The sequence below is a fragment of the Ursus arctos genome, unplaced genomic scaffold, assembly GCF_023065955.2.
Source record: "Ursus arctos isolate Adak ecotype North America unplaced genomic scaffold, UrsArc2.0 scaffold_11, whole genome shotgun sequence".
Taxonomy (NCBI): Eukaryota; Metazoa; Chordata; class Mammalia; order Carnivora; family Ursidae; genus Ursus; species Ursus arctos.
Genome location: NW_026622775.1, coordinates 22683591 through 22700034, shown reverse-complemented (window position 1 = coordinate 22700034; position 16444 = coordinate 22683591). Strand labels below are relative to the sequence as shown.

The following is a 16444-nucleotide window of genomic DNA, read 5'->3' as shown; positions in this document are numbered from 1 at the left end:
ATGAAAATAATAAAAACTAAGGCTGGGATTTATTTTTTTATAATAATTTTTTATTATGTTATGTTAGTCACCATACAGTACATCCTTAGTTTTTGATGTAATGTTCCATGATTCATTATTTGCGTATAACACCCAGTGCACCATGAAATACGTGCCCTCCTTAATACCCATCACTGACCTATCCCAGTCCCCCACTCCCTCCCCTCTGAAGCCCTCAGTTTGTTTCCCAGAGTCCATAGTCTCATGGTTCATTCCCCCTTCTGTTTACCCCCCCTTCATTCTTCCCTTCCTTCTCCTACCGATCTTCCTGCTATTTCTTATGTTCCATAAATGAGTGAAACCATATGATAATTGTCTTTCTCTGCTTGACTTATTTCACTTAGCATCATCTCCTCCAGTCCCGTCCATGTAGCTGCAAATGTTGGGTAAGCATTCTTTCTGATGGCTGAGTAATATTCCATTGTATATAGGGACCATATCTTCTTAATCCATTCATCTGTTGAAGGGCATCTCATCTCCTTCCACAATTTAGCTATTGTGGACAATGCTGCTATGAACATTGGCGTGCATATGGCCCTTCTCTTCACTATGTCTGTATCTTGGGGGTAAATACCCAGTAGTGCAATTGCTGGATCATATTTTTAACTTTTTAAGGGACCTCCACACTGCTTTCCAAAGTGGCTGTACCAACTTGCATTCCCACCAACAATGTAGGAGGGATCCCCTTTCTCCACATCCTCTCCAACATTTGTTGTTTCTTGCCTTGTCAATTTTTGTGAGGCTGGGATTTAAACCCATACATTCTGATTCCAGATTCCACGTTTCATTGTATATTTAAAACTTTATATTTAAAGTTAAAACTGTATATTTAAAACAGTTTTAGAACTTCAGGCATATTCCACATGCATATCACTTCACTTCAGTACAAAGAAATGAGGGAGTTTGAGATCAAATAGAAAGTCAAAGCAAGGTAAAAAGGAAAGTAGAGAAAAAAGGGAGGAAAAAGGAAAAAAAAAAAGGAAAGTAAACAAGCCAACTCTATTTGGGAGATCACATAAAATGTAACTTCCTATTAGTTTTCTCTGAGGCAGTTTCTACCTTCTCCAGAAACAATATGCTGTTGTACAAGAAAAAGCTTGAGTTTAGGCTTCAGGCCACTTTCTGCTCAGGCTACCTTGTGTGAATACTGCCTTTGAAGGAGACAAGCTGAACTAACTAAGCCATGCTCCTTAGATTCCATGATATTCAGGATGAGGATGAATGAGAAACCTAATGGAATTCATCCAGAATATTGTCTGGCAATAGGAATTTAGGAAGAGTATGTTTTCTTATCAACCCTGCAAACTGTTCTCACCCAAATTCATTTATTCCCGAACCCTCTTTCAGTGTCCCCCACTGAGGGGCTGCACCCTTGAACCGATCCTCATGCCTTTGCTGTGGCTCTTCTTGTGTTGGAATGAGGGTCCGGTAAGGAGCAAAGAAGTCATAGAGAATATTTTGGTTCATTTCAAATATGTGTGCAGCCCAACAAATACAAATGCATTGGGTATGAAATACTTCTGAAAGAGACAGTGAGTAATATTTTGTACTCCCTCTGTTTCTTTCACATGGTGGGAAAAAGAAAGGTTATTAACTCGCTCAGGCCAAGAGTGTACTACTCAGTAAATCATTCCATAATTCTGTTAAGTTGTATGCAAGACTGCTATCCATCAAAGGACAGGTAAAATTTCTTTCTTTCTTTTTTTTTTAAAGTCTGGGATGCTTAGCTAACTTCAGAGCCTGATTTATTTAAATCTGATTGAACTGAAGGCTGAGATTTCCTTACCATATTATTCTGTATCCAATTCTATCATCTTTAAAAAAAAAAATTAAATGCAAAGAACCCCAAAGCTAAACAGATAAGGAGACAGAGTAAAACAACTGTTCTATGATAAATGAAGTAGGTTACTACTAATATGATAAAAGTTAAAAAAAATCTTAAAGAGTTCTCTACAGGTGCTAATTTTACTACTTGAGTGAAATTAATAAGACTCTCTATAAAACAGCAGGAGATCCTTAGATTACACGAGTAATCAGCAAGAAAATTTATTGTGGTTTCATGAAGCATAAAATGTTTGTATAATATATGCAAAAGTGGTACTTTATTCTCTGCAGTGAACAATTCTCTGTCCTTATAATAGAAAAATATTTAATAGTTTGACACCTCTTGAGCCATAGTTTTTAAAAGTTGTTCAAGTGTGATTAATTTGACTCAATACAAAATAACAGTGCAGCAATGCTGAGTCATGTAAAACTACAGGAGAATTTTGTACATTAATATAATTACATATTTAAGGGAAAATGTAAAAGGACATCTGGATTTTCTCTTTGAGATACAGGCCAAAGTCTAGAACAATCCAGAGTACACAGTTCTGTCTCAGAAAACATGCGTAGAGTGAGTAATGAGGAAAAAATAAATCAGAAACTAAATAAAAAATAATTGATCTGAGACCTGGGAAGGAACTGGTACCTAGAATATCATATTTTCAAGGAGGATTAAGGCAGATAATAACTGACTTTAGACTATGAACTTCAGATTATATATTTTACACTTAACTGAATTTAATCAAGTGCTATATTGTACTTTGTTTTGTATTGCTGGGGAAAATAATGTATTTTTTTAATTAGGGTCCCCCCACCATATTTTTCTTGATTCAATGCACTGGTATACATAAATGTTCCTTGGATTGCATCTGTTTAGGCTTTGGGTATGGCTGTCTTTGGAGAGGACCCTAAGCAGGAGGTATTGGCACAGTCACATATCTGGTTCAGTGCTGAGTAAATACTGTGTGGTGAGCTTTGTTATTAGGTCCTCTTCCTTATGAAAACACCCAAGATCTTTCAAGAAAGATTTCAGTGTAAGTGGTATACAAGTGAGTACCAACATTGGGAACCCAGTCTGGGACTCCCCTTGCAGCTATAGTTTCAGAATAATTCTTAGGAATATAAAAATAGAGAATATGGATGGACAAGAAGAAAACATGGTCATGGCAAAATTTATAAACATTTTTAAAAATTAAAATACTCTAGGGGTGCCTAGGTGGCTCAGTCATTAAGCGTCTGCCTTTGGCTGAGGTCATGATCTCAGGGTCCTGGGATCAGGATTGAGCCCCACATCAGGCTCCCTGCTCAGCAGGAAGCCTGCTTCTCCCTCTCCCACTCCCCCTGCTTGTGTTCCCTCTCTCACTGTGTCTCTCTCTGTCAAATAAATAAAATCTTTTAAAAAAAAATTAAAGTACTCTATATACACTGAAAGGAATATATACTGTTTGCAGATAACTGCTAAGAGCATACTACATGCCAAGCACTTTTCTAAGACATTTTCATAGTAACTTACATAATTAAAACAATAATAACTGTATGAAGTAGTTATGGTTACTAGCCCCGTTTTATAGATAAAGAAGCTGAAGCACAAAGAATCAAATTGTCCAACATATTATTTGGTATAGTCAGGATTTCAACCTGGAGTATAGTGGCTTTAAACTCTGGTCTCTTAACCAGTATAATACACTACCTTTTATATAGTTCAGCAAAAGATATGGATGCTGGCTTCATTTAAAATATGTCTTATGAACCATTTATGGTCCTATATCTGTCTGTGACTTATTCTGAAACTTCTCAGATTCCTTTTCCCCTCCTCCTTTACTGCAAAATATTTTGTTTTGTATCTTCATATTTTTCTAAGTGCCCCACTCTGATGCCCAATAAAATGCATCATGTTACAGAAAGGATTTGCTGATCTAAATTGTTAAATGATGCTAAAATTGGATACTTTCAAGTAAATCAGGAAGAAAATGTACCTGAGCAAGAGAACAGAGGTATGTCATATAAGAACAAGTCGTGACAATCAAATGGATATTTATTCTGGACTGAACTTCAAAATGCTTCTGATTAAGAAGGATGAAATAAAGTGAAAAATTGCTCTAATAACCTATCAAACATTTATGATAAAACATGCTTCTCTGAGTTAAGCTTCTATCTTTTTAATATGCATAATAGTACAGCTAACTAATAAATAATAGTTCACTATTAGATATTCATTACATAGATTTGCCAAGTCTGTTTTCAGTAATCATGAAAATTTTAATGTCCAGCTTCTTTGTATAAAGTTGATTTGTTATTATTCATAAATATAGGTTTTGAATTTATGAATATTTGCACTTTGGGAACATTTAACATTCATTGATTTGAGATATTAAATGCAATTTTCTACATTTGTTATTTTAATTAAGTAACTAAAAGTATCAATATAAAATAGTTGCAAATTGAACTAAAGTAAACCAAAAAATGATTGAAAAAATGCAAACTCTGATAAAATCCTCTAATCCAACTGCTTTCTCTAAAGTCATTTTTCATTTCTATATTAGAAACACAGCTACCAGATCTTTTTATATTGATGAATAACAGTGGATATTTTTTTAAGATTATTTACTTATTTATTTGACAAGGGGAGAGAAAGAATACAAGCAGGGGGAGCGGTAGAGGGAAAATCAGACTCCCTGCTGAGCAGGGAGCCTGGATACGGGGCTTGATCCCAGGGCTGTGGGATCATGATTTGAGCCAAAAGCAAGCACTTAACCAACTGAGCCACCCAGATGTCCTCAGTGGATATTTTTCTATGATCAGACTTATCTTATTGTGACTAAGCTCAATCAAAAATAGTCATAAGCTTATGATAGCATATATATATATACACACACACATATACCAATACTGAAATATGTAATATCCATCCTTTGTTTAGCCATACTGCCAGAACTATCTTCTATTTTCTTTCAGTTCAGTTGATGTGTATTATATTTGGGAGATAGTTTGCTACTTAGGCTGGACACTTAATAGTGAATTATGTTGACTCATCAATTTAGCAATTCCAGACCCACAATTTTATCAGTCTATCTATGAAAGATCATACTCTCAAGACACTAATTCTTATATCAATGCATTTATTCAAAATGGGATATAATTCCAGCATGGTAAATGAGTATTTTTACTCACAGCCCTCCCTTCTATTGTGACTCCACTCAAACGACATATTTCTAAGTCTGAAAGAAACTTAAAATAAAAATAGACAAGATTTAAATATTATTAGGAATATCACACAAATTTTATAGTTATTTAGTTAATTCAATATAAATTTTCCTAATCTTTTGCCAAATAAGTAACTGTGTGTCTTTCAAGTTCCAGACATTGTCCCTGGTACTGAAATGCAGAGGTGAAATATGTAAAATCCTTGCTCTTACAGTGTTTACATTCTTACAGGGAAGCCAGATTATATATAAATACACCCTAAGTGATGGAAAGGTGCAGTAGATATTTCAGTTTGAGTGGTAATGGAAGGTTTCTCTGAGGAGATGTCCCATTAATCAGCAAAATAAATGGGGGAGTGGGAAATGTCAGGTACATATCAGTAGGAAGAAGGCTCTTAGCAGGAGAATCAGCAAATGCAAATGCCTTGAAATGGAAATGAGGACTAGACCAAGGGAGAGTAGAGCTAAATGAAAGGGAGCGAAGGAGGAAGTGTTGGAGAAATACATGGGAGCCAGATCGCATAGGCCCATTAGCCTTGTTAGGCATTCAGATTTGATTTTGAGTGATCAGAATTCATTTAAAAGTTGTAAACAGGAGCATGATATGATTTGATTTAAATTTATAAAAAATGCTGACTATTATGTGGACAAATCATTGTATGGGAGCCGTGTAGAGGAGGGAGCACCAGGGGGGAGGTAATTATTATAGTCCAGGTGAGAGACTACAGTGGCTTGAGCCAGAGGAACAGTGAGGAGGTAATGAGAAGTAATAAGGCTATTCGGTTAACCCAAGAGGATGTGCTGCTATAAAGGATGTAGAGTATGATTAAAAGGATGAATCAATAATAAATCTTAGGATTTTGGCCTGAGCAAAGGTGAACAGTGGTGACATTTAGTGAGAGGGTAAAGAGAGATAGAAGCAGATTTGAAAGGAAAATCAAATGTTCTGTTTTATGTCATTAACTTTGATATATTTATTAAAAATCTAAATGGAAATGGCAAGTAGGCAGTTGGATGCATGACTTCATCGGTACATTAGGGTCTTGAGATAAAATGTGGGTGTCATCAGCATAAAGAATTTATCTGAAGATATGAGACTTGATAAAATTAAGAAGGGCAAAATAAAGTGAGAAGGAAGATATTAAAAGTATTTTGCTAAAGGCAGAAAAATAATGAATGTTGCACATCTGGAGAACAGACAGATTTGAGTGGACAGTGAAGATAAATGTGAAAATATAAATGCCATTAACAAAACTAAAGAATGTGAGAGCGCTAAAATGTTTGGAAGACAGAGGTAGAATTTGGGAGTGAACTGATAGATTGTAGATGTATTTTTTTTAATTCTTGATTTCAATGAACAATAAAACATGCTAGTAATGTTATCCCAAAGGCAAACAAGAATAGAAGGCTGTATATAGGACATCTGGGGGGTATCTACAGATTTGGAATTCATCTTCATGGCATGGATAAATTCCAGGGCATAAATACACCACTAGAGGTAAAAAGTACTACTTTTCTTTTTATTTGTACGTTTCAGATTTTTGTTGCTTTTGTGGGGGTTGAGGGACAATCTCACAGAGATAGCAGGACCTTCAGGGTGAATTGTTAAATAACCGAGGCTATAGTCCCCATAATGTTGTTTAGCATTTATAACTATAAAAGTTCACACTTGGAATAGCCAACAGGACAAGAAGAAGTAACATTCAAGCTGGTTTAATCTTACATTGTAATGTTCCTAACATTATTTATATGTCTACATTATAAATAGTAAAATAGGAGAATAGAAAAAAATCTAAACAAAACAAAACCATACAAACAAACCACAAAACTTTGGGGAATCCTCTTGGAAATTACAATATCTTATAAATATTTTACATTAAAAATTATTTCCTTCATCTCATTATTAGTAGATACACTTACATATCCTTTGTTATCATATGTTCTGCTAAGCTTAATTGCATAATTATCTTTACTATTTTACATAATTTCTAAGTTACTTTAGTGGATTTTCTTTATAAGGGGAGCAATGCTGAACCTCTGTAGTCACAGTGTGCGAAGAGGAAGGAACCTTCCAATGGAAGGGAATGTTTGATAAATAATGGGTTGATTTTCTACAATAGCCAAAATTGAGGAGCATTACGTGGCAGGGTTGATGTTTGGATTTGTATGTTTTATGTCTCATTTTAGAGACAGAGTTAAGGTAAGAGTACCAGATGAGATATTTATGCCCCCACTACTTTTTGGAAGGCTTAATGTATTTCCACAGATTAAAAACAGATTTCATGTGTTGTGATGAGCACTCTGTGTTATATGTAAGTGATGAATCACTAAACTCTACTCCTGAAACCAGTATTACACTATATGTTAACTAACTAGAATTTAAATAAAAACTTAAACAAACAAATAAAAACAAATTTAACAATATTCCCTCCTCTGCTAATATCTTTAAAATGCCATAAGCAACGGAGAAAATTTTACCTGTAAATGTAATGGGTAAAATCACAGTATATTTGCATAATTATTAGTGACTATTGATACTTTATCTGTCACTTTGTTACTGGTGGACAAGCAGTATGCTAGGATAGTTCCATGCCTAGGACTCTGTCAGCCATATCAACTGCAGAATAATTTATTCTCAGACCTTAGTATCAGAATTAAATATTTACAGGAAGAGAAAAGAAGAAGGGGTAACATATGGCTGAATTTCATTCATACAATTGAATTTGAAGGTAACTGTATTAGTTTCATATTGCTTCTGTAACAAATTACCACAAATATGGTGGCTTAAAGCAGCACAAATTTATTATGTTAAAGTTCTAGGGACCCATGGTTGGTAGTGATACTCAGTGTGCTGAAATCAAGGTACCAGAAGGGATGTGCTTCTTCTGGAAACTTGGGGGGTAGGGTAGTGGGAGAAGAATTTATTTCCTTTTCCAACTTCTAGAGGCCACCTGCGTTCTTTGGTCCCTAGCAGCTTCACTCCAGAATTCTGCTTGCCTCATTACATCTCCTTCTCTGACTCTAACCTTTCTGCTTCCCTCTTATAATGACCGTTGTGATTACACTGGACCTACCCAAATAATCCAGGTTAATCTCTCCATTTCAGTCTTTAACTGAATTACATATTCCAAGTCTCTTTTGCCATGTCATGTGACATATTCATAGATTCTGGAGATTAGGACACGGACATCTTAGGGAGAACATTATTCAGCCTACTATTGTGATCATTAAGCCTTAGTTTGGAACTTACGATGTGTCTTGAGATGAGAATCATTCCACTACGATGTGTCTTGAGATGAGAATCCATTCCATGAGAAATACATTAAGCCTTCCAAAAAGTGTGTAAAATTGACATAGTATAAGATTGAAACGTTAAACAAATACAAACAAAACCAAAATCAGGGCACCTGGGTGGCTCAGATGGTTAAGCATCTGCCTTAGGCTCAGGTCATGTTTTCCAGGTCCTGGAATTGAGCCCCATATCTGGCTCCTAGCTCAACGGGAGTCTGCTTCTCCCTCTCCCCCTACCTTTCCCCTTGCTTGTGCTCTCTCTCTCTCTCTAATAAATACATAAAAATATTTTAAAAAATCATTCCATAATTTTTAAACTGGATTAAAATACTGATTATAAATTGATCTAGGCAATAATGTCATCAAAGCTGCCGTTCGGAAATTCTTAGGTAGTTTAAATGTATTTCAAAATAGTGTAAAAATATTTCTTAATAGCAAATCAATATTGAAAGATCATGGGAGTTAAAGAGTATTTTCACAAATGTTATCACATATCCAAAAAATGTTCAAGGGAGGTATAGTTTCTTTTATTCTCTTACAAGCCAGAATCCAGAATATGTGTAATCATGAAAAAAACATCCTAGTACTTGAGATAGGAGAAAAAAGTATGTGTGAGTTCATTATTCACGTTTACTTAATAAAGTTTAAATTTCATTTTCAGATATCGATGAAATAAGTGACAAGAAAGGATGCATTTTTTTTCAAAGAGAAGTTATTTAAAACAGCCATTAATAAATGCAATCTCTTTTTAAACAGAGGGCATTCCAATAAGCCTTTTACACAAGTCTTTCTAATAATACAATTGGTGAAAAACATCATTATTCTGGATGTTATAAAACAGACCCCACATCCAAAATGAAAATGGAGCAATGCTCCAAAAAGCTCACTGTTAGCCTCATTTTGTACTTACTAGGGGAATGGTGGATTCACAGTTCAAAATCATCTGAAGAAAAGAAAGTGAGGAAGAGGATACGACCACATAGCGATGAGCCACATTGCAACACAAACATGTTGTAAAGTTACTAAAAAGGTTTCTTATGATTTCTCAGCATTATATCTATACATAATATTGGAGCAAAACCTCAAAATGTGTGAGGAAAATTTATTATCAACATGACTCTTAACATACAGCTATACTCCGAATTTTGAGCATAAGTGATAATTGTCCTTAACTGAATGAATTTATGCTCCTCAGTGCTGTGCAGCAGTGCTGTCAGATGGGTGGGTCTGACTCTGGGTTTCCTCAAACCTGGCAACTGTAGCAGTTGACAAAATCTAGCCCTCAGGGACATTTTATAGATCTATGATTGCCTCTGGAGAACTCTGAGTCAATAAGCCCATGAACAGATAGGCATGAATATAAGGCACGAATATAATATTTTCATCACCAAGGGATGAAATCTTTCTCTGGAATTGTTCATGTTTGCTAAGAGAATATTTCCTCTATTTTCTTTAGACCAATACTCCAAAATGTCAGGGAAAAGAGCAAATTATACCTCACTGCTGAAAATTAGCATTGTATATGTCTTTAAACTGTCTGTTGTTCTGTGATGTAGATACATGTGCTTCTGGAAAATGGTCTTACAAATCAGTATGAGTGAAAAAATAATAATTTATGGGATTCTTGAATGATTCCTGGCAGGTGGAGTTCATAACAGAAGTTAGAAGCTTTTTGCATGCTTTCCTGTTTACAGTAGACAAGGCTATATCATGGGCCAATTTAGAGAACCTTTTGGAAGACAGACTTAGCAGTCTTGTTTGTTATGTATCACTAGGTGCCAGGCTACACCTTGCATATCGATGTCACCATAGTTGACGCAGCGTGTCCTGCTATGCTAGAAAAAATGAAGAGCTCACCATCAGACAAGAAACCTTGGCAGAGCAGAGATGAAAGCAGAGGTTCTGGTTGCATCCAGTTCGAATGGTATCATTATATCTGGGAATAAATACTATGATTTTTGGTCTCTGACCCCCAGGGGAATAATCATAACCCATAAGCATTTTCCATTATTTTGCATTGTTAAGAGGGACTTTACAAATGTTGAAATTGAAGATCCATTATTCATATATATTCCTCTCCTGATTCATTTTTTTTTATTGTTCCTATTTCTCCCATGGATCACAGGCAACACTAAGACTAGTGCATAATTGCCTGTTTTGTTCTGTTTGCTAATTACTTCACAAACATTGCTCTTAGAGGGCATGGACTGTATGTTATCCTTGACCACCTTCATAAAAATGACCTATTAATAGAACTATAATAAGAAATAAAGTAGTAGTCTTCCATTTTCATCTATTATACAGGAGTGTTTAAAATTTGACCAGTATGAATATTTTGCAAGTCCAGTAACAATTTAAGTGAAAATCTTCTGTGACTGCAATTTTAACAAACACAAATACGAGTGTGATTAAATTGTTATTTTATGAAATGCATATTCTTGATGTCAACAAAATCATGCTTATATAATTATAAAATGTACATCCTTGAGGCCAGAATGGCTAAAGCCATCTTAAAACAAAACTGCTTTTACAGTTTCAAAGAGTAATGTGCTTATTGGTTGAAAAGTGATCAATTTTTCAAATGTGTATATACAATAATTAAATACATTAAAAAGATGACAATAAAAAATTAGAAATTACAATTCCTATTCATGCCTCTGTGCCGTTAACCATCTTTAACAAAGCTACTAATCATTTTAATAACTATTATGGCATGATATTACTCCATTTTAAAGTCTTACTCGTTCCTGTTTGTTTTCTATTAATGTGCAATGCTGAGTTCTGGATAAAAGCTTAAGTTATCTTTCCTTCTGATTAATGTTATCACCAGATAGGTCCCATTCCTTACCTTATAGGGGGCAAGATTTTACTTCTCATTCTCTCCCACGTAGATTTATTTTCCATAATCAATTATACTTTAGTGTTTGCCAAAACTGTTACTTCAAAACAAATGGCTAAGGATATAGATTTTGTTTATACTAAAGCTATGCCTTAATGATTACAAAGAAACTTGAATACCATTTTAATATATAGGTCTCCGTTGCATTTGGAAAGTCTGTGCTAAGCCAGTTTGCTCTTATGAAAGACCACAGTAGCATCTTTTTTGCTAACTGAAAGAAATTCAGAGAGTTTTTGCTTTTATGGGGGAGGGGGTTAAAAGTGAAAATAGAGTTCAGCACTTGGTTTGCAGTGAGCAGAGCAGGGAGAGTGGTGTCACCAAGCTCTTTCCCTGGGAACTACTTTCATCATATCACATCAAGTAGCCATAGCTTTGAACTATGTCTGTGAGCATCTTTATCTTGATTTATTTTCTGCATCCGTTAGCAATAGTCCTAATGTGTCAGAAAAGCTTAAGAGAGTATACTCTTTGGGTCTGGAACTGCTCAAAAATTTTTCCATATAAATTAATTGTAATTGCTTCTTCACTTCATGGCATTTTGGTTAACCAAAGGTTTAATAGGAATTCTCTACTTTTGGATAGCAAAGGAAACCTGTATATCTAAAATATTAAAGTGCATTATTATCCCATACACAATTTATTTTCTACAGAGAGAAATAGTGTGCAACATTTGGAAATGCCAAACATCACAGAAAGGGACCAAATTCTAGATAAAACTACTTGAGATTAATTTAACATGCATAGGATTTCCCAATTAGAACTTTCACATTAGCATTGCATTTTAAACAGTTACTCTCCTAATGAGACATCCCCAGCAATGAGAATAAGTTGCAGGACTGAACATGGCTCTAAGGCCTGCATCTGGAAAGGCCTACATTTGGCATTTTGAAAACTATTTCATTCGGAAAAGAAAGTGCTACACTGCCACCTTCTGACAATGACTTTCTCACTGATCAGGAAAATTCCTGGTCTAAATGGGGTGTACGTTGCTGATACGTTTTTGGTATCATTAATCCTTTTAAGGCATAAAATATTAGAATATATTATATTTGTCTTTAAAAAATTATCTGTACTTTTATACAAAATAATTTAAGCTGCGCGTATGTAAATTATGCAAAATAACAATAAAGAACCTTGTACCCACCATCCAAATGAAGAATTAAACAGTATCAACAACATTGAAGCTACCTGTATGCATCTATCCTAGCCTAAATTTAAATTTTAACTCTGAAAAAAAAAATAAAATTTCACTCTGAAAATATATTCTTTTTTTAACAGCTGCCATTAAAGTGGCCTTCATGCATGTAATATTTTTGTAACCTGTTTACTTAGCATTTCTGTGGTTTTCTGTTACTCCTGACATAGCTGCATGCATGTGATTCAAAATGCCTGTTTTTGTAGATAGAATACTCTTCTTTTCTTTTTTTTCTTTATTATGTTGGGGGAAAAGCTTTCATTGACTTAACAAAAATTTATTGGAGACCCACTATGTGTCAGTTTCAATAGCAAGTAGAATAGATCTAATGGACAACAAGATGAAATAATCGGTTGCCCACTGGACAGGTTTTGTAAGGAACTCTGGGAAATCACCAAAGAATTAAAATCCAGATAAATAAGCGCCACAGTTAAACTAATGCAAAGTTCTTTTTCTCAGTCTGGCTGATTTTCAAGAACCTGAGGATCAGACACTGACAGAAGACCTGGCCAGCATAGAAGCTTAATTAAATAATGGATTGGTTCGGGACACTGTCATCGGGTAGGTAATGTGATTGAACCCAGGATTTTAAATCAAATGTCCTGTGAGGAATTCTTTTTTCTCACAGTTCACTCAGTAAAGTAATAGCTGTCCTGTAATACACAATACTGTTCTCTAGTAAAATTGGCAAATACTGTCGACTATATGATTCATAAAAAAGAAATACTTGGAAGAGATGTACAGCTGACCCTTGAACAACACAGGTTTGAACTGTGTGTGTCTACTCATGCGTGAATTTTTTAAAAATAAATACAAGAAGGTACTGTAAATTTTCCATTTTTTATGAATCTCTTAATAACAACAATTTCTTTTCTCTAGCCTTAACTTTATTCTAAGAATATAGCGTATAATACATATAACATACAAATATGTGTTAATTGACTGTTTATGTTACCAGTAAGGCTAATTATTAACAGTAGGGTATTAATAGTTATTCTGGGGGGTGTTCAAAGTTATACGTGGATTTTCAACTGCACAAGAGGTCAGTGCCCCGAACTCCTGCATTATTCAAGGGTCAACTGTAGATGAAAATAGTATTAGCTTCCTTTCATAAGGAAATAATTCTAAAGGTTGAGATGACAAAGTTTGTTTGTAAATGTCCAGGCAAAAATGGTAGTCACTTATCGTTCATTGTCATTTTCCTTAGAATTTTAAAATAATAAAATGAAACTGTAGGCTCATTTACATAATAAAATATTTTCAAAAGTAAAAAGCTTTTCAGATAAACATTAATTGAAACAACTTATCTTCACTGTTTGGAATTTCTTATTAATAATAAACTATATATAAAAACATCTGATTTTACTGGTAACCACAAATCATACAGTCTGCTAAGAAAAGTAAGTTCCTGTACTTTCAATAGGTAAGCATATAAAAATGGGTTAAGTTTGGAAATGACTACAAATCTCTCTTTTAGTTTTGTGCTTTTAGCTCTACATCAGTTTTAAAACTTTTATACAGATGTATTCTAATGCCACATAGCCTTAGGTAGAAAAATGAAAAGTCATTCAACAATTATTTTTATGGCTTCCCGTCAAAAGAGTCTCATCCTAACTCATTGGAAGGGCACTGAGCAAATCTCATAGTTTTCTAAAGTCATCTTGTATCTCGTGCTTGTGGAAGGCCAGTCCTACCTGGGCTGCTCTACCATTTTCCTGGTGGGTCCTGGTTAGTTTCTAAGGAAAATTTCACCTTTTTTTTCATCCAAATGATTTTTTTTTTTTGTTTTTTAATTTAAGCATTTCCAAATGACATCATTCTTAACTGTTCACAATCTTTAGCAAGCCTGGATTTAGAGCATATAAATATCAGTTGTTTTTTTCCAAGGGGATTGCTATTACATCTAGATCTTATATGATATCACCTTCGTGAAGTCCATTGTCTAAACAATAATTGGATCACCTTCATTAATGCACATTAAACATCATTTTTATTTGTTTAAGCAATGAAATTAAATTATATCTTACACAAATATGATTGTCCTATGCTTCAGTTTTTCTCTTTTGTTTATATGCAGTCTTCACAAAACATTGTAGACTTTGCCTTTTCTACTTATATACCTTTTTTATTATTGCTATTCATCTTCATTTCTTTTAAAAGTACAGTGCTTTAATTTACAATATACTCACTTGGAATTCTGTTTCTCCTTCTATGTTGTTTTTAGTTACTCTTTATTGCTTGTCATCTGTTTCATCCCCCTAAACTTTAGTGGAACTTATAAAAGCATGTCATGTTTAAAGACTAGACCAAGCATAAGAAAGGCATTTATATTTGAATTATTTAGTGCTTGAAATATTTTTCAGGGAAGATAATAGCAGGTATTGCTCCTTCCAGACAATTAGTAATCTCTATTTGAAAGACAAGTCTGCACCAAGGTGCATATTGCCAGTTTACTTATTGTGGTATTTGGACAGATTACTGACGGGGCACCAAACAGTCTATGCACTCAGACATCAGAGAGAAAATGAGAGCATGATTTACTCCGTGTGGATACATGATTACTAGTTCCTGTGCTTATGAATATATAATTTAGGATGGAAAACTGGGTTGGAGTAAAATTTTGATAAAATGGTTTAGGAAAGAAAAATTTCCCGATACTTGATCTAAGCCACTTACGGAGACTGAAATAAAAGCAACTTTGAAATATTATCAAGTCTCTCATTTTCCTTTTACTCAAACAGGATTGGCATTGCACAAGGTTAAATAATCCACCTAACCACATCGTGAATTTTGTTTTACTGTGAATTAAATTGCAAGTGCCTCACCTTGCAATATTAGAATTGTTTTCCTTTAAGTCCTAAAGGTTTTTCAATCTTCAGTAGTTCCTTATTAAAATGCAAATACTTTTGGATTGCAAAGCCCTTAACTCAAAAGTATTTAACACTTTAAGAAGCAGAAGGGCGTGATGACCTCTAACTGAGAGTAAATCACTGATGTCAGGGTTGGAAAAGGGGGAGTATGGTGGGGAAGACCAGAGCAGCCACTTGGAATTGTCAATATTGCTTCTCTACAGCTTAAATATGTTATATTCTTGATGTATTTAATCATTTTGTTTAATCTATCTTTTCTTAATACATGGGGGTGGAGTTTTTCCTCTCATTTTCCACAGGGTCCAGCAAACAGCAAAATCAGACCAATTAAAAAAAAATTTTTAAGATTTTGTTTATTTATTTGAGAAAGGGAGTGAGGAGGGAGGGAAAGAGAGCACAAGCAGGGGGAGAGGCAGACAGAGGGAGAGGGAGAGGGAGAGGGAGAAGCAGGCTCCCTGCTGAGCAGGGAGCCCAGTGCTGGGCTGATCCCAGAACCCTGGGATCATGACCTGAGCTAAAGGCAGAAGCTAACTGACTGAGCCACCCAGGTGCCCCAGACCAATCAAATTTAAGCCCCTGCCAGCTGAGTTAGAAGTGATATGCCTCCTCTTCAAACAGGCTACAGAACAGTTGTTCCGATCAGGGTCCATAGATGAATCGTATTTATTTTCCAAAGGATTTCCTTCAGTGACACACTGATTTGCTAAAAGCTTATGATTAAGAAATATTAAATGCTTCTTTAAGTATTAGTACATCTATAGTTTCTATTTCATAGAATTACATTTTGGCCAGTGTACCTGAAGAAAACTAAATTTATTTTAAGTTTATTACCAAAGATTGGGGAGTTTATGAGCCAAAGCTATAAGATGCTTGTTTAAATATTTCTTATTCGTCATAATATGACAGCATGGGGCACCATATAGGTACTACTTTTTTACGTTGTAAAACAAGAATCATGAAAATCATGTTTGTTTATGATATATAGTTTGTGAAGATCTCTTTAAATAAATGAATGAATTAGCTAATGAATCCAGAATTATGCTGGAGAATTGAAATATATCTGTATCTGCTAAGAGTCTTTGGTACAAAAGTCACAACAAACTAAAATCACACTATAAAATAT

At 34.6% G+C, this 16444-nt stretch overlaps 1 long non-coding RNA gene across 6 annotated transcripts in view; it reads left to right on the top strand.

The window, feature by feature from the left end:
• Positions 1–16444, top strand: part of LOC130543338 (uncharacterized) — a 216224-nt gene that overhangs the window by 110321 nt on the left and 89459 nt on the right. For 5 of the 6 annotated variants that reach the window (XR_008958629.1, XR_008958633.1, XR_008958632.1 and 2 more), the window contains exon 3: positions 12911–13012. This is a non-coding gene — a long non-coding RNA (uncharacterized LOC130543338). Of the gene's footprint in view, positions 1–10132; positions 10282–12910; positions 13013–16444 lie in introns of all 6 variants that reach the window. The other variant, XR_008958630.1, reaches the window with a different exon arrangement.